This window comes from Ailuropoda melanoleuca, chromosome 5 (genome assembly GCF_002007445.2).
Source record: "Ailuropoda melanoleuca isolate Jingjing chromosome 5, ASM200744v2, whole genome shotgun sequence".
NCBI classification, from domain to species: Eukaryota; Metazoa; Chordata; class Mammalia; order Carnivora; family Ursidae; genus Ailuropoda; species Ailuropoda melanoleuca.
In genome coordinates, this window is record NC_048222.1 from 11,679,496 (window position 1) to 11,702,486 (window position 22,991).

Here is a 22,991-nt window from a genome sequence, read left to right on the forward strand (position 1 = left end):
ACGCAGAAGGAGAGGGAAGGACAGACTCCCCACGGAGCAGGGATCCTGATATGGGGTTTGATCTCAGGACCCTGGGATCATGACCTGAGCTGAAGGCAGATGCTTAACCGACTGAGCCACCCGGGTGCCTCTACTTTTTTTTCTTTTTATTTAAAATCACTTAATTAACATACAGTTTATTACTAGTTTCAGAGGTAGAGTTCAGGGATTGCATCAGTTGCCTATAACACCCAGTGCTCAGGACACATCACATGCCCTCCTTCATGCCCGTCACCCAGGTACCCCATCCTCCCATGCCCCTCCCCCCCAGCAGCCCTCAGTTTGGTTCCTGTAGTTAAGAGTCTCTTATGGTTTGTCTCCCAACAATCCATTTTTCAAAGAGCAGCCTAACTAACGCCCTTGATGTCCTACAAGACGGAGCCGAATCCGTAGGCGAGTGGGAGGCTTTGGGCATGGATTGGGTGGGGTAGCAAAGCCGTTGTCTGTGGTGGGCGTTAGATGAGCTGTGATCTCCACCAACACCGGCATTGTCGCCGGCAGCATGAACACACCCACCCCTCCCTCGTGCTGTGTTGGACCGGTTATTGTACACGCTCCCTTGGCACTTGCAACAATTCCGAGATGAATCCATAGGTCCGTCCAGGTCCAGCAATATATGCTTCGTGGTCTCTTTTTCATTATCGGGCTTTATGACGTATAAGGGGTTTCCATACGAGTCCCCCAACATGTTTCTCAAAGCAGCCTCGGAGGTAGGATAGGCCTGTCCTGTCCCCCCCACCCTGCATGCAGGGACTCTGAGTCTTGCAGAGGTTACATGGCTTGCCAGGTCCAAGGTGCTGGTAGCGGTTGTCCAGTGTGTCCGGGCACAAGGCAGGCTCCCCCCCCGTTGGAGTCCTGGAGGCCAGAGGCAGGTAACAAAGCCCTCTCCTGAAGCAGGCTGGAGGGCAGGAGCCACAAAATCCAGGCTGTGGGTGGTGAGTGGTGGAGGCTGAGGTCTGGGCCCCAGGAGCAGTAGGTCAGAGCAGGCACGTGGGTGGGTGGGGGATTGTGGGGGGACCGTGCAGCTCGTATCTGCAGAGGGAGGTTGAGTCCAGGGCTGACAGGGCCAAAGTCTGGGCCCACCACGCCCCGGTCGTTTGGTGACCCATCATGTTCTGCCTCCCTGGTGTCCTGCTGTGGTCCCCACATAGATCCATTGCCCCCTCCACGACTTTTCCAGACTTAGGTTCCCGACCGCATCCATTAGCATGCTATATGACACTGTCTGTGGAGTGGCTTGCTGACTGTTCCATGGACACCACACCTTACACTCCTCGTCCTCTTGCTGCTCTCAGGATCACACACGCTCTTAGCGTGCTCACCGGGCCCACCTCTGGCACCCGTGCGCCTTGCCCGTCACCCCTCCACGCCGGCCCTCCTGGCCTTTTAGTCCCTCGTGGTCTTGCTCACTCATCTTTCCACCTCTCAGTTTAGAAGTTCCTTGTTCGGAGAAGTTTCCCTGCTTCCCTGTGTGAGGAGGTCAGTCTTTTACTTTATAAGAAAGGGTGGTAGAAGAGACATAGTCCCCAGTCTACCATTTTGACAGTAAGTGCCCTGTTGGTCGTGTGAAGCACGAGCACATGGTATAACCTATCAACAGAGTCCTGCTTGTTTTGCAAAACTGAAACCGTGTGCCCATCAAACAATAACTCTGCCATCCTTCCTCCCCTTAACCCCCGGCAGCGTGATTCTATTTTCTCTGAGAATTTGACTGCTCTCAGGATCTCATATAAGTGGGATCATATAGTATTTGTCTTTTTGTGACCGGCCTATTTCAGTTAGCTTAAAGTGCTCAAGGTTCGTTCGTGTTGTAGCCTGGGTCAGAATTTCCTCTTTTTAAGGCTAAATAATATTCCACTGTATGCCTAGACCACATTTTGTTTATCCGTTCATATCTGGATAGGCACGTGGGTTGCTTCCACCTTTTGGCTAATGTGAATCGTGGTGCTATGAACATGGGTGTGCAAATATCTGCTCAAGATCCGGCTTTCAATTCTCAACCATGTTTTTTTTAAAAAAGATTTATTTATTTGAGAGCAAGAGTGAGAGAGAGGGAGATCACATGAGTGGGGGGAGCGGCAGAGGGAGAGAGAATCTCCAGCAGACTCCCCGGTGAGCATGGAGCCCAACAAGGGGCTCGAGTCCACCACCCTGAGATCATAACCTGAGCTGAAATCAAGAGTCGGACACTTAACTGACTGAGCCACCCAGGCGCCCCTCCTGCCTTCAGTTCTTCTGGGTATCCCCGGAAGTGGGATTGCTGAATCATATGGTAATTCTGTGTTTAATTTTTGGGGAACTTCCTTACTGCTTCCCATAGCGGCTGCGCCATTTTACATTCCCACCAGCAGATCATAGGAGTCCAGTTTTTCCACATAGGGTGTCTGCCTTTTCCTTCTAAACTTTCCGCATAGAAGGTTTTCTGTTGCAGTGAGGTCTCTGGCACCGCTAGATTTCTACGCAGGAAAGCCCCCTCAGTCAAGGCCAACCACCAATGCTCAAGGTCAACCAATTTTCTCCTCAGGGCCTCACATTTAGGTACTTTTAACATTTGCAGGGCCCAGGGCAAGCGTGCACACGGAGGGCCCAGGACCATGTACCTAAATATTTAAAAGTTATAGGCCATAACGAATAATCTGCTAAGTGACATTTTTTTAATCTTTGACCTTGTCAAATATATTGTCATTAACAATCAAGTGTATAAAGCTGTGGTTTTTATGACACTAAAAGTTGGCAATGTATCAAAGCCAACTGAAGGTGATTATGCTTGCTCACGTCAGTGTTCTACTGATGGGCTAGAGGTGTTTGGATCAGTGATGACACAAAGACACATGTAGTTCATAAACATTACGTAGCGATTCTCCAACATTTAATTTTTTCTCATCTTTGTTTCAGCAAAATCACTTATTCTGTTATATTCAGGATCTTCACATAATTTGTGTTTTGTGGATGGTGATACTATTTTAACATTTCGAATGTATTTTCATCACATTAGCATTCATAATGCTGAAAATTCAAAAATTAAAATTATTTCTCCAACTTTCATCGTATGTTTTCTCCCTAAAATTCAAAATTATTTAAAAGCAAAAGGCAAAAATACAAATTATTATAAAAGTGCCGAAAGGTTTTGAACATCAAAGTAATTATTGAAATTATTATGAAAATTAAAATAAAAATTACAACATTGGAAATTTCTTTTGTCGAAAATCGAGCCACATCTTGTGCAGTGTTGTTACAGAAAAGTAAAACAATTTGCTCTTCTCATGTTCTCTGTCCATCCAGTGGCCGTTGTTGAGAATCAGTTATCACCGAGCCAGGATCAGGGTCTTTAGACTCCTACAAACATATATTTGTATATTTAAGGGTAATATGACTTGCTTAGTATTATAAAATATTCCTCGGCTGTCATGTGTAACAGTTGGAAAGCCCATGCTAATTTCTGAGTAGCTTCCGAGCCACCGGTTGCAAGACAAAGAGAAGATACTTCGTTATGCAAGAATATATGGCAGTGATGCAGTTTGAGAGGAAGTTTTTGACAAGCTAATGGATTTATCTAAAGCTTCTTCCTCTCAAGTTCTCCCAGCTCTTTGAAGCGAGGTCTGTTCATGTTGGCGGTGTCACAATCCACAGATCTGTTGGAACACAGTGCCTTTGAGGGGGTAAGGCAGGAGGGTGGAGAGGCACTTGGGTGGAGTTGGTAAGGAGGGAGGCTGTTTGGGGTTGGGGCAGGGACCTCCAGCCCGGGTCTCCAGTCCTCGTTTCTGAGGCTGCTTCTGATATGGCGAATGCCCATGTCAATTGCTTTTCTAATTAGCATAGTGAATGTTGGACCTGGGTTTCTATGGCTGAAATCACGGCTTGTGGGTTAGCTTGATGAATGCTAGGAAGTGCGTCCTGATGAAATTGTGGGTACTCAGTGTTCTGGTTGGACTATCTCAGAGGCTCCCTGACTTGCAGGAACAGAGTGTACGAGGGCGAGTGTGGCGACACCTCTAGCCTGTATCCGTGGGAATGGCTCCCAAGGCTTGATTCCTCCACAGATCTGTGCCCAGCCATGGGTCTGGAGGACTTCTGATTGCTGCCTGATACCAGCCACAAGGTGACAGGTAATGAACTGCTTATTCAATCTGAAAGAACAGAGAGCAGGGACCCTTTGGGCATACAGAAAGATTTCCAGAAAATGCGTTGTGCTTACTTGCTAATAAAAGTTTATGAAATGTCAGTATGGGTAGCAGAACTTGATCTGTGACTGGCCTTCCCTATAATTTAGTAGTGAGGTTATAGGAGTGCCGCTCACCCTCACGCAATTCATAACCTGAATTCTGCTGGACTGTATCTGTTTTGGTCATTTTTATGACACCCTCAGCTAGGGTGGGTCACTCTGGACTTCTCCTTTCTCATATTAGACATTATGAATGGGGTGTGTATGTGTTCCTTATGGTGGATTTTATATATGATGACTAATGACCATCTTTTACAACTGCTTTGGGGTTTAAAAAAATAACGTTGGATTTATTAGAGTTAATAATAATTTTAAAAAAACTTAGGGGGTTTCCTGGCTGGCTCAGTCAGTGAAGCATGTGACTCTCAATCTCGGAGTCATGAGTTCGAGCCCCACTTTGGGTGTAGAGATTACCTAAATAAATAAATATTTTTTAAAAACTTAGGAAAACTTTAAGGAAGACATTTACCTTTAACTTACAAATCTTGGGGTGCCTGGCTGGCTCAGTCACTGGAGCATGTGACTCTTGATCTCAGGGTGGTGAGTTCAAGCCCCAGGTTGGGCTTGGAGCCTACGTAAAATAAAAATAAAATCACTCTCAAATCTTACTTGTCTAGTTATAACTCTAGCAGAATTTTATACCCACAGAGGTTTTTTTGTAAATTAGTTAATTATATGTCTTAGCCACTTTTAGTTGTATTTACAAATTTAATATGTTTAATTTTCTTTTTAAGCACATCAATGACCTGAGTAACAAACAAAACCTTCCCAAGCATTTAAATAGTTTTTGTAATGTGAATTAAACTTATAAATAGGGGGAATCTTAAGTTGTCTTAAATGCTCCACAGTTATTTACAAACAGGAATATTTAATTTAACGCATTCCACAACAAGGATTTGTTACCCACTTACTATAGTTTCCTTGGGCTGGGTGATTGAATCTCATCTGTGAACAAAGCAAATTTCCTCCTCCCCTGAGGTTTACATTCTAGTTAGAGGAAAAAAGGCAGTAAATAATGAATATATACATTAAGTTGTATGTTAGAAGGGGGTAAGTGTTTTGGGAAGAAGAAAGTAGGGTTAGTGGGATCAGCTTTGGGGTGGAGAGGGAGGAACCGAATTAAATTGAATGGTCAGGGCTCCCTGAGAAGGAAGAATTTGAGCAAAGTCTTGAGGAGGGGTGAGCAACCAACCAGAAACCCTAAGTCGAAATCAATTCCTCAGTTAGCCATCTTAAATCAGAAGTGCTAGGCCCACCTGCCAAATACTTTATTTGCCAGATTCTTTCCAAATACCACAAAAGCTTCATGTGTACCCATATAGGTTTAACATAAAAGTATTAATACCATGCATGGGTTTGGTTTGCTTCATTGATTCTAAACATTCTCGATGTTAAAAGATACTTTCCCACCCAGAAAAAAATGGTTTTTCCCAAGCAAGTTGGGAGTGCTGTCTCAGTACACTGATGTTGCTTTGCGACCAGAGAGAAGTGTGGCTAAGCCAGAAAGTTTGATTCTTGCCCGTGACATTTATGGGGCTCAGTGAACCATTTTTATCATTATTATAACCTGGATTCCATAACTCAGGTGTGGTTTTCACAGGTAGATTCTCATTGCTGGAAGTATGTATTGCCCAATTTTTCTGTCTGATTTTAATCTGCAATGCTCATCCCAGCTTTGAGGGGGATAATCCCAAATTATTGAGGATAATTTCTTCAGTGCTTGGTGGGCTATTGCATTTCTCTGGCTCTCCTAAGGCATCTTAATGTCTTCCCATCTGACCCTGTTTGTTTTAAAACATGGCTGCATATCCTTTGACATACCTTCCGCCAAGAGTCAAGATCTATGTACCCTCCACTTGGAGCTGAGCAGGCTCTGGGACCACTTCAACCAGAAGAATACCACAGAAGCGCTGACTTCCAAAGCTAAATCATAGAAGACATGCAGGTTCCACTTTGTTCACTGGAATACTTGCTCTTGGAGATCTGGTCCACCATGTAAAGAGGTCTGATTACTCTGAGGCTACCATGTTACATGGAAGCCCAACATACATGGAGAAGCCATGGAGGGGCCAAGGTACATGGAAGCTGGTCCTAGCTGGGCCTTGAATCATTCCAGCCAAGAGACCAAACATTTGTATAAAGAAGCTTCTAGAAAATTCCAGCCCCTCACCATTGGAGTCTTTCTAACAGAGGCTCCAGAAATTGTGGAGCAGAGACACATCATCATTTTGATTTACTACCTGAATTCCTGACTTTTCAAAACCCTTAAGTATGATAAACATGGTTTTTGTTTTATTCTACTAAGTTTGGCAGGGTTGTGAAGCCTCCATAGGTAATCGGAATGGACACCAAAGTTTCTTTAAGGCCATTCCATCGGATTCTTTCCTCACCTTTTTGAACTTGCTTTACATGGATTGGTTTCTCTTACAGGTGTGAAGATGTCATGTGATTGGATTCTACAGATCCCGCTTGACTTTTGCTTTATTCTCCACTTACAACATCATGAATGACTATAAAGATCACTGTTGTAATTAGTCAATTTAGTAATCAATTGCTTAATATCTACTTTCCTTGCCATCGTATAATCTGCATGAGGACAGGGGTTATATTTATCTTATTGTCAAGCATCTAGAGCAGGGGTCAGCAAACTTTTCAGTGAAGGGCCGGCTAGTATGTGTTTCAGATTTTGCTGACCATTCGGTCATCACAACTCCTCACTCTTGCTGTTGTTGTAGCACAAAAGAACACATAAATAAACAAGTGTGTCTCTGTTTCAATCATCCTTTATTTATGGATAATGCAGTGTTAATTGCATATAACTTTCACGTATCATGAAACATAATTTTTCTTTTGATTTTTTCCCCCCCTCAATCATTCAAAAATGTGTGTTTGTTTCCTAGGGCTGCCTTAACAAATCACCATGATTGGTTAAGCCACCAAAACAGCAAATATTATTCTCTCAGGTTCTGGAGTCTACAAGTCTGAAATCAAAGTATTGGCAGGGCCATGTTCCCTTTGAAGGATTAATTTATCTCAAGATCCTCAATTGTATCTGCAGAGACCCTATTTCCCAAAAAGATCACATTCAGAAGTCCCCGGTAAGCATGAATTTGAGAAGGACACTGTTCAACCCACTCCAAAACGTAAAAGCCATTCTTAGCTCTCAGCTGTACAAAAATAGCCGGCATACTTTGCTGACTCCTTGTCTAGCACACCGTCTTGAACTTAGTAAATGTTCGAAATCCATGTGGAAGGAATGAAGGGGGCCTCAAATAGCACTGAGACCGTAGTAGGGCCTTAAGAAATTAGTTGGCAGAAAACAAAGACATCTAAAACCTTAAACAGATTCCATCTGTACAAAATTGACAAAGCATCAGCAACACTGCAATATCTCATCTATTCCTTGTATCAGTTCCATGAGGTAGATAATCCTTACTCCCATTTCTTTTTTTTTTTTAAGATTTTATTTATTTTTTTGACAGAGAGAGGGAGACAGCCAGCGAGAGAGGGAACACAAGCAGGGGGAGTGGGAGAGGAAGAAGCAGGCTCCCAGTGGAGGAGCCTGATGTGGGGCTCGATCCCAGAACGCCGGGATCTCACCCTGAGCCGAAGGCAGATGCTTAACAACTGAGCCACCCAGGCGCCCCCTTACTCCCATTTCTAAGTTGAGATTGATTTAACAAGTTTAAATGACTTCCACGAGGTCAGTGGATGAGGTTGGACTTGAACCTTCCCAAAGTCCCAAGTACTAGGGAGAACGAAGCTTTTATAATCAAACAAGTTAAACTGAGTCGTGGCGGCAGAGGGGGAAAGAGGGGTTCAGGAGTGGAGACATCACCTTATAACTTACAAAGTGAAGAACAACTTTGTGTGGTGATGTTATATGTAAGAGGTCACAGTCCAGGGAAGGCACTGGCTGAACTGGGAGAGGGTGTGGGAGGCACAGATGCGTTGGGAGAGGAAGCCAGAGCTTGAAGGAGGACGGCTGGACAAATCGGTTCTGTCCGGGAGTGAAGGAGGGAAGCTGAGTCACGCTCATCACCTCCATAATGACGTGAGGGTTTTGAACTTGAGTTATGGGTACAGCCAAGACTTTGCTGGCTGAAGGTGGTGAGTATGCCACTCCAAATAGGCCACTTTGGCATAAGGCTGATTTTGAGCTGCTGGCAGTTGAGAAACAGCAGACACAGGAAGAGCTCTGCCCTCCCCCATCTGCCTAAAAGCAGGACATAAATTTCCTGTGAGAAGGGTGCCGTCCTTGTACCAGGAAGGGGAGAGCGCCTCTTATCACTACAGAAGGGGTGTCAAGGTGGATGGGAATCTACATAAACAGACTTTACTAAAATAACTCTTATCTTCCATTAGTTTCCCCCATATATCCTAGTCACCTTCCCACAATTTATTACTTCTAGAAGCCCAAACCCCCTTTCCTTTGTCTAATCAGTTCTCCACAATTTATCATCCTTGTTAAAATAGGGTTTTCACTTCTTTTCGGTGAAGCCCCCTGTATGTATGAAAACATTAACATCAACAAAAAATGTATACCTTTTCTTCTGTTAATCTGTCTTTGTCAATTTAATTTGCAGGCCCCAGACACTGAACCTAAGCTGGTAGAGGAAAAGTTTTTTCCTCCCTTATATGACTTTTCCTTCATGTAAGATTGTAATTTAAATGGCTCCCATTAATGGTTTTAAACTCTCTTATAGTCACCTCTATTTTCTGGAGAATTCTACGTGTGGAATTTTTCAAGAAGGACTGGATATTTGACGAACTCTAATGACTAAAATGCTCCCTGCAGACCCCATGGTGTTAGTTGGCAGGTGGTGATTGTAATTTTCAAAGCCCTTGTCAACGGGAGTCAAATGGACAGCGATCCAGGCTGGCTCTTGTACATTTTAGTAGCTCCCTAATTGTTTTCAGACATTCCAGTATTGACTAAGATCTTGCTTGCCATGACTGCGGCTGCTATCAGCAACCAATGGCACCACCCCAAGAGCTTGACTGTGCCAAAGGATGGCTTCCTCCCTCTGTGCTGGAGGCCAACTTGCTGGGCCTCCAACCCTGCAGGGACAGGACTATGTCTTGTTCAGGTGAGCATCCCAGGCCCTGGCCCAATGCTTGCCACACAACAGGCTCCCTATTAAAATCTATATGGCAATGAGGTTAAATCTGTCTTTGACTCCCTTCTCTCTAGCAACCTCTCTACCTGTTGGCCTCTCTCCTCCCTGGAGCAAAAACCCTTTGCTGCCCTCTTTCTCTCTGAGGCCCTCAGGGCAGATCCCATTCAGGCCTGTTTACTCCTATGTCCTTCCCTCTAGTTACAACCTTCTGCGTGGGGCTGAGTTCAGCTGAGAAGAAAGCAATCTGATTAAAATAAGTCACCCCGTAGCTTCAGCCTTCTGGGTGACTATTTGCATTTTAAAAAGGAGTTTGGTGTTTCAAAATACTTGACTCTTTTCAGTTTGAGCAACTTCCTGGTGCACCTTATCTAACCCTGGCTATTGGGATTGTAAACTAACCCTCCTTCTCTACTCCAGCGTTGGGTGGCACCTGGGAGCTTATTAGAAATGCCTACTCTCTGATCCACCTTGGACTCCCTGCGCAGAATCAACTAGATGCGAGTTTGCATTTACACCCCGGCTGAAGGAACAGTGCCCTGGCCTGTCTTCCCCAGGGGCCTCAGAGGCTGTCCTCCAAAGGGTGAAAACAATAGACATCTTGATTCCTCGCTGTGACGACTCTGATCCTTGCCCTAGTGTTGTATACTTTTTATATCAGTGGTTTTCAAATTTTATGATGCACAGGACTCATCAAATTTTATTATGCACTAGTTAAAAAATGCAGAGCCTCCTGTACGTCGGGGTGTGGTACAGGAATTTGCATTTTTTTGAATTTGCATTTTTAATAAGCCGCCCGGGTGATTCTGAAACAGGTTTCACTGCAAACCTGGTCCTTATTCTGTTCAGGCCTGGCACAGCGTTTTATGGGAAGGGCTGCCAAACCTTAAAGATGGGAGCCTGCCTGGGGCTCCCATCTTCCTTTCAGCTCAGGTCATGATCTCAGGGTCCTGGGATGGAGCCCTGAGTCCAGTTCCCCAACTAGTGGGGAGTCTGCTTGAGATTTTCCCTCTCTTCCCTCCCTCTGCCCACTCCTCTCCTTTCTCTCAAATAAACAAATAAATCTTACAAAAAAAAAAAAAAAAGATGGGAGCCACCTTGTTCCACAACAAAGAAGAAATGCCGGGATGAAGGCAGAGTTTCTGGTAAAAACTCTAAATAGAGAGTATAAAGTGCCTTGTTAATTACAGCCTGGATCTGCTGCCTGTTTGTCTTTGAGGAAATACGGGAACTTCACGTTTCAGGGTTGGTTTAAGGCAAGTAATTGGAAGTCACATGTACCACCTGGGCATCTGCTTCACTCTTTGCAAGAGAAATGTGAGTTTTTTCCTCTATCCCCTGGCTCCCTCTCTCCAACCTTCCCATCCTGCCCTTGGGACCTGCCACTGCAGGTCCCTTGGAAGTTTCTGGAGTCTGGGGACTGGCTGCTGAAGGCAGCAGATAAAAAGCCTTGCAGGTGGTTGAGAGAGAAAGAGATGGAGTTGCATCACTTTCTTGGTCTCTTCAGAGTTACCACAGGGAGTGAAGTCCTTGGCTGCAGGGAATTCATTGAATATGATGAGCCCAGAACGGCTAAGAGATGACCTGTCCCGAGGCTTTCTGGAAAAGAGCGCTATAGATTGCATTTCCAGTGTACCGTTCTTGGGGCGGGGGGGCTGCTGGTGGGGGTGGGCTGCCGAGGCCATCCGTGGAACTGTTGCCACACACTGCAGGGCCCGAGCACACATATGCAGACGGTGTAGACGAGCACGTACACGCCCCTCGTCAGCTGTCTGATTGGAGAGACTCACATGGCGGGAGGTTCCCACTGCAGGTCTGAAGGTCCTGCGTGGTTCTTACCGAGGCTCTGGGAAAAGGACTGTTGAATGTTTCAGAATGTGTTTTTCTTTTTTTTTCTTTTTTTTTTAAAGATTTTATTTATGTATTTGAGAGAGAGCACAGAGGGAGAGTAAGAGGGAGAAGCAGACTCCCCACTGAGCAGGGAGCCCGATGCAGGACTCGATCCCAAAACCCTGAGGTCTTGACCTGATCCGAAAGCAGCCGCTCAACCGACTGAGCCACCCAGGCACCCGCATTAATCAAAATGTGTGTTTTATTAGGAACGTGCTGATTGCAACCACGTGTGATGCGTGTTCTTTCACCTGACGACAGCGCCTGAGAGACCCAAGACCCTGGGAAGTGCATGCGCATTTGTTGTTCAGACTCATTCGGCGCATGCCCGGCATTCTGTCCTGTCCCAACACTGGGCTGCGACGGACTCATCCCCTGCCTCCTGCTGTCTGCTGTTTGTTCTTTACCCGGTGAGACGGGCTGTTGTTCTTTTGTGAAGATGCCCGAGACGTTCACGATCCGTGGTATTCTCCTAGAGCAGGGACGATCTCTCCCAGTCTCATTTGTTGAGAGCGCTCTGCCCAGTCCTTCCCCGTGAGCCCCAAATGGTGCCTTGGCCTTCCCCTTGATGGATTCATTGTTTTGATGTAAGTCACTGTGGCAGAAAATCTGATGTCATCTGCAGCTGCTGCACTGAGATGCAAAGAAGCAGTCATTAACCCTTACAAAGATCCCCACGAAGGCACCATGGGCTGCCCAATCGTCCACGTGTCAATAACCGGGGTGGGAGTCGGATTTCCGTATTGTATTTCACATTTGTTCAGCATTTGCAAAGGAGTTTGTAGCTCTTGCACGCATTCAGGAAATGCACACTTATTAAACTCTTATAGCGTACCAGGTGAAGGGGATCGGTGTGTACCACCCTAAATTGGCCACTTCGGCATAAGGATTATTTTGAGCTGAAAGCAACTGAGAGTCAGTGGATGCAAGAAGAGTTCTCTTCTGTCCCCTTTTCCGCCTAAAACTGGCTTAGATTTCCCTTAGTGAAGGTATTCTCCTCTTGCATACCAGGAAGAGGAGAGCAACTTAACCACTGGAGAGGAAGAGCTGGCATTGGAATAAATCCGCCTAAGTAAACCTTGCTACAATAACCCTGGTCTTCGGTTCTCCTGTGTGTATCCTTTCTAGTCACTTTCCCCTAATTTTTTATCTCTTGAAGCCCCAAACCCCCTTTCCTTTGTTAAAATGTTATACAAGCCCGGGAGTCTCATCACTTGACTTTGAGTCTCATTTCTTTTCTGTGAACTCCTGTGCACATAAAATATTAATAGAATTTGTATTCCTTTCCTTCTGTGAAGCTGCCTTCTGTGAGTTCATTTGCAAGCCTCCAGCTTAGGAACCTAAGAGGGTAGAGCAAAAGATTTTCCTTCCTGACACAGGCAAGCAAGTCAGTCTGGTCATGTGCGTAGTCTCTCTCGTCTCGTAAGGATTCCCCAGCCTTTGAGAAAACTTTTGGTTCGTGGGCACTGGGGATATATTGGGAACTTGCAATGCTGCTGCCTGAGCCTCGGACAGGCTTTTGGGTGGAAAGCTCACTCTTAGATCCTTGGCCCTGAGAGCCCTCAGGAGGTAGGAGTGAGGGATTTTGGCATGGACAGTAATGCCATGAGGCTGTCTGTACGGTGACAAGGGTCTCTCAGGCTATTGGCGTAAGATCCATCTTAGACACTTGGATAGGACCCCAAATCTTGGTCTTCTGCATTCATGCTGTTATTTTGTATACGAAAGACAATTCTGTAGTTTATTTCAGCTTTATGAACTGACATTTTATTTATTGCAATTACAATTTAGAACTCTAGATGCTTCTCAAGTTTTTAAGCTTAAGTTAAGAATCTTACTAGGGGTGCCTGGTGGCTCAGTTGGTTAAGCGTCTGACTCTTGATCTCGGCTCAGGTCATGATCTCAGGGTCGTGAGTTCAGGCCCCACACTGGGCTTCATGCTGGGTATGGAGCCTACTTAAAAAAAAAATCCCAACAAAAAGAATCTTACTATTCTAGTTATTATTCTCGTATGTTTTGACAATCATTTAAAAAGGGCCTTTGAATGATGCTTGTTCCACATATTATAAGCTCAGTCAATTGAACCTCTTTGTGGATTTTAAACTACATATATAAACTTAACCTATTACATTTCTTTAAGTACTTAAATTATCTAATTGAAACATTTAAGTAATTTTTATAAATCTAATAAATGTGTAAATACGGTGGAGCTGAAATGTTCCGGTATTGTAGAAACAGTATGATTTCAACTTAAGATCATAAACTTAAATCAATGACTCAGGCATGCATTCTAAATTACGATTTTGAAGCTGAACTATTATTCTAATTGGTCATATTATTTTATTTTATTTATTTCTTTTTTAAAGTTTTTATTTATTTGAGAGGGAGACAGAGAACAGGAGCAGGGGGTCGGAGCAGAGGGAGAGGGAGAAGCAGACTTCCCACTGAGCAGGGAGCCCGATGCAGGACTGGATCCCAGGACCCTGGGATCGTGACCTGAGCCAAAGGCAGATGCCTAAACGACTGAGCCACCGGGGCGCCCCATGGCCATATTATTTTAAACTTTGCAAAATTTTAGAGTAGTGCTATGCACTGAATGTTTGTGTTCCCCTACCCCCCAATTCTTACATTGACCCCTAGCCCCCAACGTGATGGTATATGTGGAGATGGCGTCTTTGGGAGGTGATGAGGTCCTGAGAGTGGAGCCTTCCCAAATGGGATTGGTGTTGTTATAAAAGAGACCCCAGAGAGCTCCCTCGCCCCTTCCACCATGTGAGGACCCAGCCAGAAGTCAGCCTTCCATGAACGAGGAAGCAGGTTCTCAGCAGATGCCATATCTGTCAATGCCTTGATCGTGGACTTCCCCAGCTTCCAGAACAGTAAGGAATAGTCTGTGGTAGTCTGTCATAGCAGCCCAAACAAAGTAAGACCAACACCAAATATATGTAGCTTACTCCCTAACACAAAACACAAAACTATTAGTTTCTCTACTCAATTCTAAATCTTCCCGGGATTGCACAGGGTTGACCCACTAAGAAAACAGTTGCTCCCTTCAAGCAATATTGGGAAATGGCTCTCAGTCGTGGAACACTGAATCCGTTCTCGTTCTCACCCTGAGGGCACCTATGGAGGCCCATTTACAGCCCATGGCAGGGACCCACCATGGTGAGCAATCGCTTGTATTTTATATTTCTTCACCTTTTAAGGTAACGAGAAGGTCTTTTCTATCTCATTCCAGAGGACCTTTGAACTGAGAGTAAACCGGTGTTCTTTTTCACACGTTTCTCGTAGGACCATGCAACTCTTGTAAGTATTCCAACAATGTCTGACTTCTTCCTGTCGATCTCTTGGCCTTGCTTTGTTATTTGACTGATAATTGTCTGATCATTTGGTCGCCGCTGCTATTCTATTGACACATCCTGATTAAAAATGGAATATTTTCATGCCTGTGAAAGCATGTCCCTAATCTAGTGCCTGGCCCCCAGGAGATGCTCCGTCAAGGGTGGTTATTATTTGAGGTTTGTGGCCGGGAATCCCGAATCCTAGGGCCCAGTGGTTACGCAAGATCTCCAATAAAGACTGAAAACTAGATAAGGTATAAAAAAGAAGAGATAGCTCCTTACATGGGAGGACAAGAGAAAGGAAATGGATAAGAAGGAGAAAATAGGCAGAAAATAACCCACGGCCGCCCAGAGATATTTATAGTTAGTAAAATATTTTCAGCTTCAGCTTACACACAAAAAACCCAGTGAAGCATCCAGTGGAATACACGAATGTGTCACTGCAGGGAGATGGTGACTCACAGAGATTTTCTTCATAAAGAAATAGAGCCCTCGCCTATTTAAAAGCAGTTCCATTTAATGCAACGCTGCATTGAACAGGGCTCCTTTTCAAGGGGCTCCAATGAAAGGCAAGATTATTATCTTCGGCATTTAGGTGGCGTGCTGACTGGGGCCATAACACCGGGGCACTTAGACGCTCCCATTATCAGTGTACGGTATGGTCTTTGGAAGTTTAAAAATAGCTTCCACAACCTTTTATGGCTTCCCTTGCACGGGCATTGGCTGTGTGCTCTGGAGAAGGCTGAGCGCCCTGCAGGGAAGGCCCTGGTGTTGGAACTTGCTAGCATGTTGACTCGGGGGGGGGGTCCAGGCTGCAGCACCACCCGGCACGTATGACCCTGTTCCAACAACGCCCTTTGAGACCACAGAGAAAACCAGAGTGTGGAGGAAAGCAGTGTTCTGGGAATATGATTTTTGTCTCAATCATGCCATTTGGGCAAATCATCGATCCTCCATAGGTTAGATAACCGCTGAGGGACATGGTGCAACTCAGGATTCTCTTTTTGTTTTTAAATCTCAGTTCGGTTTAATGCATACAGATTGAGCACCTGTTATGTTCAAGACTTCACACTAGGTGTTAGGAATATAAAAGAGGAATGGGACTTTCTGGGCCCTCTGAGGGGCTGGAGGTGGGAGGGAGACCTGTAACGGATCTGTTCGGTATTCCTCAATCCTTCCTCTCCAATGGAAGTGTCCAAAGCAAATTCTTATGCGAGCCAAGCTCATCTTGTGAATGAGTGAACAGGACTCTTGGGGACCATAGCACATGGAGATCGTGTGCTCCATTGTTCATGGAGGCAAGGATGCAGGCCCAACGTTGCCAGGACTTCCTGTTTCTCAAAGGGACCTAAGATCTGATTTTTTTTTTTTAAGATTTTTAAAAAATTTATTTGACAGACGGAGAGTGCGCAAGCAGTGGGAGCAGCAGAGGGATAGGGAGAAGCAGGCTCTCTCGTAAGCAGGGAGCCCAATGTGGGGTGCAATCCCAGGACCCTGGGATCATGACCTGAGCTGAAGGCAGATGCCCAACCAACTGAGCCACCCAGGTGTCCCCTAAGATCTGAATTTTTATGTGAACTATCCCAATTTTTAAATGTTGGGAACTGTGTGGGTCAACCCTAAATGCATCTGCAAGCCAGGGCCGGCTTGGAGCTGCCAGTCACGTCACCTCTCAGGGTAGAGAATGACGAAAGGATGGGAAACATTGCTTTAGTCCTTTAGTTATTAGCCATTTGTCCAAGATCTTCCTTTTTGACAGATTTCAGTCACTTGTGAAAAAAATTCTTTCCAACAGAACAGTCCAGTGAGTTGCTAGGTACTTAGAAGGAGTTCACTAGACCTGCTGTGTGTTCCATACAGGGCCTGGTGTCTGTGGCCATCTAGACCATATGTGCAGCCCAGTACTATAACCACCAGGCATGTGTGGCTACTTAAACTTAAAATAATTAAAATAAAATGCAAAATTCAGCTCTTCAGTCACACTTGCCATGTTAAGTGCACGGTGGCCACAGGTGGCCAGTGGCCCCCCACTGCAGAGTGTAGAGAACATCTCCATCATTGCAGAAAGTTCTATTGGACAGCTCTGATCTGTGGTTTTGCATACCTTTCCCTTCTCCATGCATCCTTAACTGAGATAACCCAAACTTGCCTCTCTTTGCCATTCGTTGGAAGATCTTCCTAGAACAGTGACTTAAAAGGTCCCCTCAAGCTTCATGTTCTATGAGAAGGATAGATGTCTCTGTTACGAGGTATTCTGTCAGAGACTCGTCCTCCCCATTCTCCCCCTTGTGTATTTACTTTAAAAAATTTTAAATTGAGCTAAAATACAAATCACATAAAATTTACCATCTCAATGATTTCTATGTGTACAGTGGCATTAAATTCATGGTGTTGTGTGACCATCACCACCATCTGTCCCCAGAACGTTCTCCTCTTCCCAAACTGAAACTCAACCCGTTAAGCACTAATTCCCCATCCTCCCTCTCCCCAGCCCCTGGAACCCCCATTCTACTTTTTGTCTTTATAAATTTGTGCTGGGTATCTCATATAAGTGGAATCATAAAATATTTGTCCTTTGGTGATTTATTTACACAGCCTAGTGTTTTCAAGTTTCCTCCATGTTGTGGCTTATGTCAGAATTTCCTTCCTTTTAAGGCTGAATGACATTCCATTGTATGGCTGGACGACATTTTGTTCATCCATTCGTCCGCGGATGCATATTTGAGTTGGCTCCACCTCTTGGCTAATGTGAATAATGCTGCAGTGAACATGGGAGTACAGATATTTTTTAAGATCCTGCTTTCAATTCCTCTGGGTGTCTACCCAGAAGTGGCATTGCTAGATCATATGGTAATTCTAAGTTTAATTTTTTGAGGAACTTCCATACCATTTTCCACAGCAGTTGCACCATTGTACACTCCCTACCCACAGTGCACAGGGCTCTGATTTCTCCACATCCTTGCCAACACTTGTTACTTTCTGTTTTGATCCGAGTCATCCTAGTGGGTGTGAGTGGTGAGGTGGTATCTCAGTGTGGTTTTGAATTTGTGTTTCCCTTATGAGTAGTGACGTTGAGCCTGTTTTCATGTGCTAATTGGCCAAGGTGTTTTTGCGAAACACCAATGCTTCAAAGGAGAAGAAGCCATTTTCAAAAATTCAAGTGACCGTTTTTGATGTCACTGTTTTACTTTTGTTCCTATTTTTCTGGTGTGTGGGGGTGTTTACTTCATCTTGAGGACGGGCCGTTCTTTTTTGAAAATGATTTTAAAGGCCTTTGGTGAAACAGTGGTAAAGTAGCTATCCTCTTTAGACATGGAGACCTTAGGACAAGACAGACTAATGATTTAAAATTTATCTTAAAAAAAAAAAAAGTTAGGGGCACCTGGGTGGCTCAGTCAGTTAAGCATCTGCCTTTGGCTCAGGTCATGATCTCAGGGTCCTGAGATTGAGCCCCCATTGGGCTCCCTGGTCAGCGGGGAGTCTGCTTCTCTCTCTCCCTCTGCCCGTCTTCCCCCACACCCCTTCTGCTTATGCTCTCTTTCTCTCTCTCAAATAAATAAAATCTTTAAAAAAATTAAAAAAATAAATAAAGTTTGTCTTCTTTTAGGTGGAAATAAATTTCTGCATTTCTGAGGATTTTTTTCCCCCTTGGAAAATCCTCCCTCTCCTCGATCTTGGGGAGGGTGGGGGTTGGGCTTATGCCGAGTGCAGGGGAAAACTGACTCCTGAACACAGGGCCTGAGACAAGGAAGTCACATCAAAGCCCTGGGCCCAGGGCCTGTGGACGTCAGGAGCAGCCCTACAGAGGCTTTACCTCTGCGTTCTCAGAGTTGCATTACCTTTGGTTAGGCCCTGGCTTCCATAAAATCTCCAATGTTCCAGTCTGTTATTAACAGACACCAAGGGGAATTAAGGGAGGGGTTTGTGCCCCTGCTGGAGGTGAGGGGCAGACAACAGCAGCTGCCCGGGGAGTCGGGTTTCAGGTAACAAGAAAGGTGGAGTCGTGGCCTAGGGCGCTGCTCCGGCCAGATGGCAGTTGAGGTGCCAAGTGGTAAGCAGGACAGATTTGTGGAACATGTGGGCAGTCCCTGGGGATTCCCAAAGACACGTGGGGAGGGGAAATTGGTAGAGGGCTCACTTTCTTTCAGTGAAGCGCAGTGAGGCTCGTGCTAGGACGGTTTTTGGTCTAAGAAGGAAGTAGGGCCTTGGTTTGTTAGTTCTGACACAAGTGGGTTCTGTGTCCCTCACATGGTCAACCCTTAGGGCTGGTTGCTCTGTGGCCTTCTTCCCACTTGCTCTTCCCCTCTGCTAGTTCTAACTTCTTGTGGCTTGGACACTCTAGTGGTTCACCAAACATTGTCCCCGAGGGTGGGAGTGGCAGACGCTTGGCTGGCCCCGAAGTTTACCCATGACTATTTCGGGGTGCGTGGTAGCACATTCTTTGAGGTCCTGTGAGAGAGAGAGTGAAGGGAGGGAGCATACAGTCACAGGCAAGTCTAGAAAAAATAAGAGCAGTTAAAAAGAAGAGGTTATAGAGAGGCCTTTTACTCATTTGTTGGCATCAAAAATGCTTCAGTCAAGGTTCACTTCATCTGCAAATCTTCATTTTGGTCTAAGCCCGGGCTCTCTTGTCTCTAAGTGAAAGTGTTAACTCAGCTGTTTTTCAATCTCTCCTCCTTTAAGTTCTGGGGTTCTGAGCAGCTCCCTGGGGGTTCTCAGAGGAGGAAGCTGACTGAGCCTTGAAGCAGAGGAAATTTTCTCTGCTGACTTTGATGAGAGATTTCATTTTCACCAAGGGTTCCACAGCTCAGAAAGGTTTGAAAACCCAGCACCAGCTGCCCTTTAGGCTCCTGACGGGGCCATGATGCTTCCAGCATCCCGTGGACTAATCTGTCTGTTTTATAAATGTTATAATAATCATGGGAAGAATAGTTACTTTGTATTTGCTATCTCTCTATTAATTGATTTGCAAGATGATATTTAAAAGCCATAAACAAACATTTAAAAATGACCACCATTTGGCTTTCCCATTTCAGTGTTAGTTTTTCTTCTTCTCTGTGTTGAGGGACAATCAAGATCACCCCAGTATTGACGGTTTTCTAGGAGGACTCACTACTCAACGTATAGTCATACTTGTGTCTATGATTTCTTACAGTGAAGGGATGCAAAGTAAGCCCGGCCAAAGGCGAAGGCGCGTGGAGTGGAGTCTGGGGGAAGCCAGGCATGAGCTTCTGAGGGTCCTCTCCCAGTGGAGTCACATAGGATGTGCTTAGGTCCCCCAGCAAGAAGCTGTGACAACACCTGGGAAAGGGTGTCTATTAGGGACGCTCATAGAAATTCAGTGTCCAGGGTTTTTATTGGGAGTTCGTCACATAGGCCCCTTTTGAATGGTATGTTCCAAAATTCTAGACTCCCAGAAGGAAACCATAAGCCACATCATTCAGACATAATGAGCCACTTGTATCAGGGAATGTGGGAATCTCCTGAAAACCAACTTCCCAAGTGTCCACCAAGGCCTTGCCAACCTTGCAAGCGGGCCTTTCTAAAGATAGCAGTCAAATTTGCTTTGCTAACTCTTTTCTACACACCCTTGTTCTCCTTTTCTTTCTTGTCTCCTTTTTGTCCTTCCTCTTTTTATTTGTATATTTTTTTTAGAATTTATTTATTTATTTTAGGGGGCAGGGGCAGGGGGAGAGGGAAAGAGAATCTCAAGCAGATCCCCTGCTGAACATGGAGACTCTGAGATCATGACCTGAGCTGAAATCAAGAGTCAGACGCTTAACCAACTGAGCCACCCAGGCTCCCCCTTCTTCCTCTTTTTAATAATGTATTGGAAACCTGAAACAAAATGGAAGTAGCCCAGGCTTCTTCCCACCTCTGAGAGGCTCTGGGTGCATACAGTACTATCCTCCTGGGATAGGATGGCTATGGGGAGGGATATAGCAGAAAGGCCATGGAGGGGCCTGCTGCTAAGGTTCAGGGGTGAGGTGATGGGGTGCACACCAAGGGGATGGTGAGGGAATGAAGAGGGGACAATTTTGAGAGCACCACCAGGGAAGAATGGGTGGATATGTCTTGGAGAATGCTTTTTGGCTGGCATTCCCTATAATTCAGTGTGCTCTGGGCTGTCTGCTTGGCCTTGTGTTAAGTGCTCATAAAGGTCAGTTCCTTCCCCTTCCCCAAACAATAACACACACAATAGAATCTTCAACTCAAATGAATACTACTTTTCTATTATATTTTCTTATTTATGTCACAGTTCAATCTTTTCCTATAGATACTTTAAATATAGCTGCCAATGTCTACACACTTGAGAATTAGGAATTAGTGTCTTATCGAATGCAAAAAAGCCTATCTTTGTTTAGGAGGAAAAATGTAATTTTAAGACAACGTTCTTATTCGGAAACTGACCTAAAGGGACAGTGGTGAAAAGCTATTGCTTTCTTTCTATTTCTTATACATTATTTTGATCAGTTGAATTTTTTTCTGACCGGAAATTACACACGCATGTATATTTTAGAGCTCAAGCTAAAACCAGTTCAAGGTGGACAAAGCAGAGAGACCTCAGTTATAAAGTGGATGAGCTCTTTATTTTGAATTGGTCGAGCGATTATCCTGAACTGGAGAGGTGGTGGGAAGAGCCCAGTGTACGTCCAGCCCTGGGTCTTACTGGTTAGATAATGTCTTCAACGGGATAGTCCCCAGATAAGGTAGGTTGAGAACTGTTTATCTGTTTCCGTTTTTTTTTTTTTTAAAGATGTTATTTATTTATTTGACAGAGATAGAGACAGCCAGCGAGAAAGGGAACACAAGCAGGGGGAGTGGGAGAGGAAGAAGCAGGCTCATAGCAGAGGAGCCTGACGTGGGGCTCGATCCCATAACGCCGGGATCACGCCCTGAGCCGAAGGCAGACGCTTAACCGCTGTGCCACCCAGGCGCCCCCTCTGTTTCCGTTTTTAATTGAAGTATAGTTGACGTATATAACAGTATATGGGCTAGGGGTGCAACATAGTATGGCCTATGGGGTGCAACATACATTGACAATGTATGCTGTATGAAATGCTCAGCTACCTTCTGTCACCCTGCAAAGTTATTAAAATATTACTGACTACATTCCCGATGCTGTGCTTTTCCTAGTTGAGAATGCGTTTTGATTGCGGAAGCTTGTCTCCGTGGCTGGGTGAAAGAGGTGCTTTCCACACGAGGCCCGCCAAGGAGCAGGAAAGGGGAAATGAGAGAAGGAAATAGCATTAACAGTCTAAATCAAGGGACCCATTTAACGATTTATTCAGAAATTAGGAGCCTAAAAACAAAAGGGTATTTTACATTTATCTTAGCTTGATCCTTGAAGCTAATTGATCAGTGCGATCATTCCTAATTATTTTTGAGCTTTTGACCCTCTGACTTCTATGGTATTTGCTTTAAAGTCTCCTTATTCACATGGAAGAGAGTAAAATTACTTTGAGAAATTGGTTTTAAGGATTTGAGACACTGACCAATGCTGTTTTAGGTCAGGGGTTCTTCACGTTAAAAAAATACATATTATGGACCCTTTTCAAGTGAATGAAAGATTTGCACCCCTTCTCACAATCATGTCTTTAAGTGCACAAAATAAAATATATGGAATGGCAGAGGAAACCAATTATATTAAAGTACATTTATAAAATTGCTTTGAAACACCAAACTTACGGTATAGTAATATATGTGCTTTTCTATTAGTGCATCAAGCACCAGGATCTAGTAGTGGGGAGGTGGTGGGGGGATGGGTGAAATAGGTGATGGGGATTAAGTTTATTTATTCATCCTTTTTAGTAATCTCTACACCCAACATGGGGCTCGAACTCATGACTGCGAGATCAAGAGTCGCACGCTCTTCTGACTGAACCAGCCAGGCGCCCCAGGTGATGGGGTTAAGGTGGGCACTTGTGATGAGTGCCAGGTGATGTATGGAGTTGTGAACTCACTGTGTCATACAGCTGAACTAGTATCACTGGATGTTAACTAAGTGGAATTAAAATTAAAGAAATAGTTTAAAAATACTAGTATGTATAAGTGGCATTTTGTGATATCTAGAACAGTGGTATGTGATATGTGGTTTTTATTGGTGACAAAGTCATAGTTCCTACTCCTACAACTGTGGTCTATTGCTTACATTCAGAATAGAAGAGAAATGCTAAATTTCAGTTGGAAGCTGGTGAAAATAAGAATAAAATCCACCCCCTCCCCCCCGATTTTCGAATCCTCAAATTCTATCTATGGACTCCTTGAGGGGTCCAGGGACCGCAGGTTAAGAGCTGTTGATTTAGAAAATTGCAGATTCTTTCATCACAGTTTTTAAATCCTTGTTTTGATAAAATAACCTCTCTTGGTATTTCTGGAATC

General features: G+C 44.7%; 1 long non-coding RNA gene across 2 annotated transcripts; it reads left to right on the forward strand.

Moving 5' to 3' along the window:
- Nucleotides 1-3,557: 3,557 nt before the first annotated feature.
- On the forward strand, nt 3,558-22,475 carry LOC109489368. 2 transcript variants are annotated; one of them, XR_004625267.1, is made up of 7 exons: nt 3,558-3,698; nt 3,997-4,145; nt 7,162-7,359; nt 11,478-11,678; nt 14,507-14,574; nt 21,130-21,319; nt 22,422-22,475. It is a non-coding gene; the product is annotated as an uncharacterized LOC109489368 (long non-coding RNA). The 2 variants fall into 2 exon arrangements; XR_004625268.1 differs by lacking the exons at nt 7,162-7,359; nt 11,478-11,678; nt 14,507-14,574; nt 21,130-21,319; nt 22,422-22,475 and adding an exon at nt 6,692-7,118.
- Nucleotides 22,476-22,991: the final 516 nt, after the last annotated feature.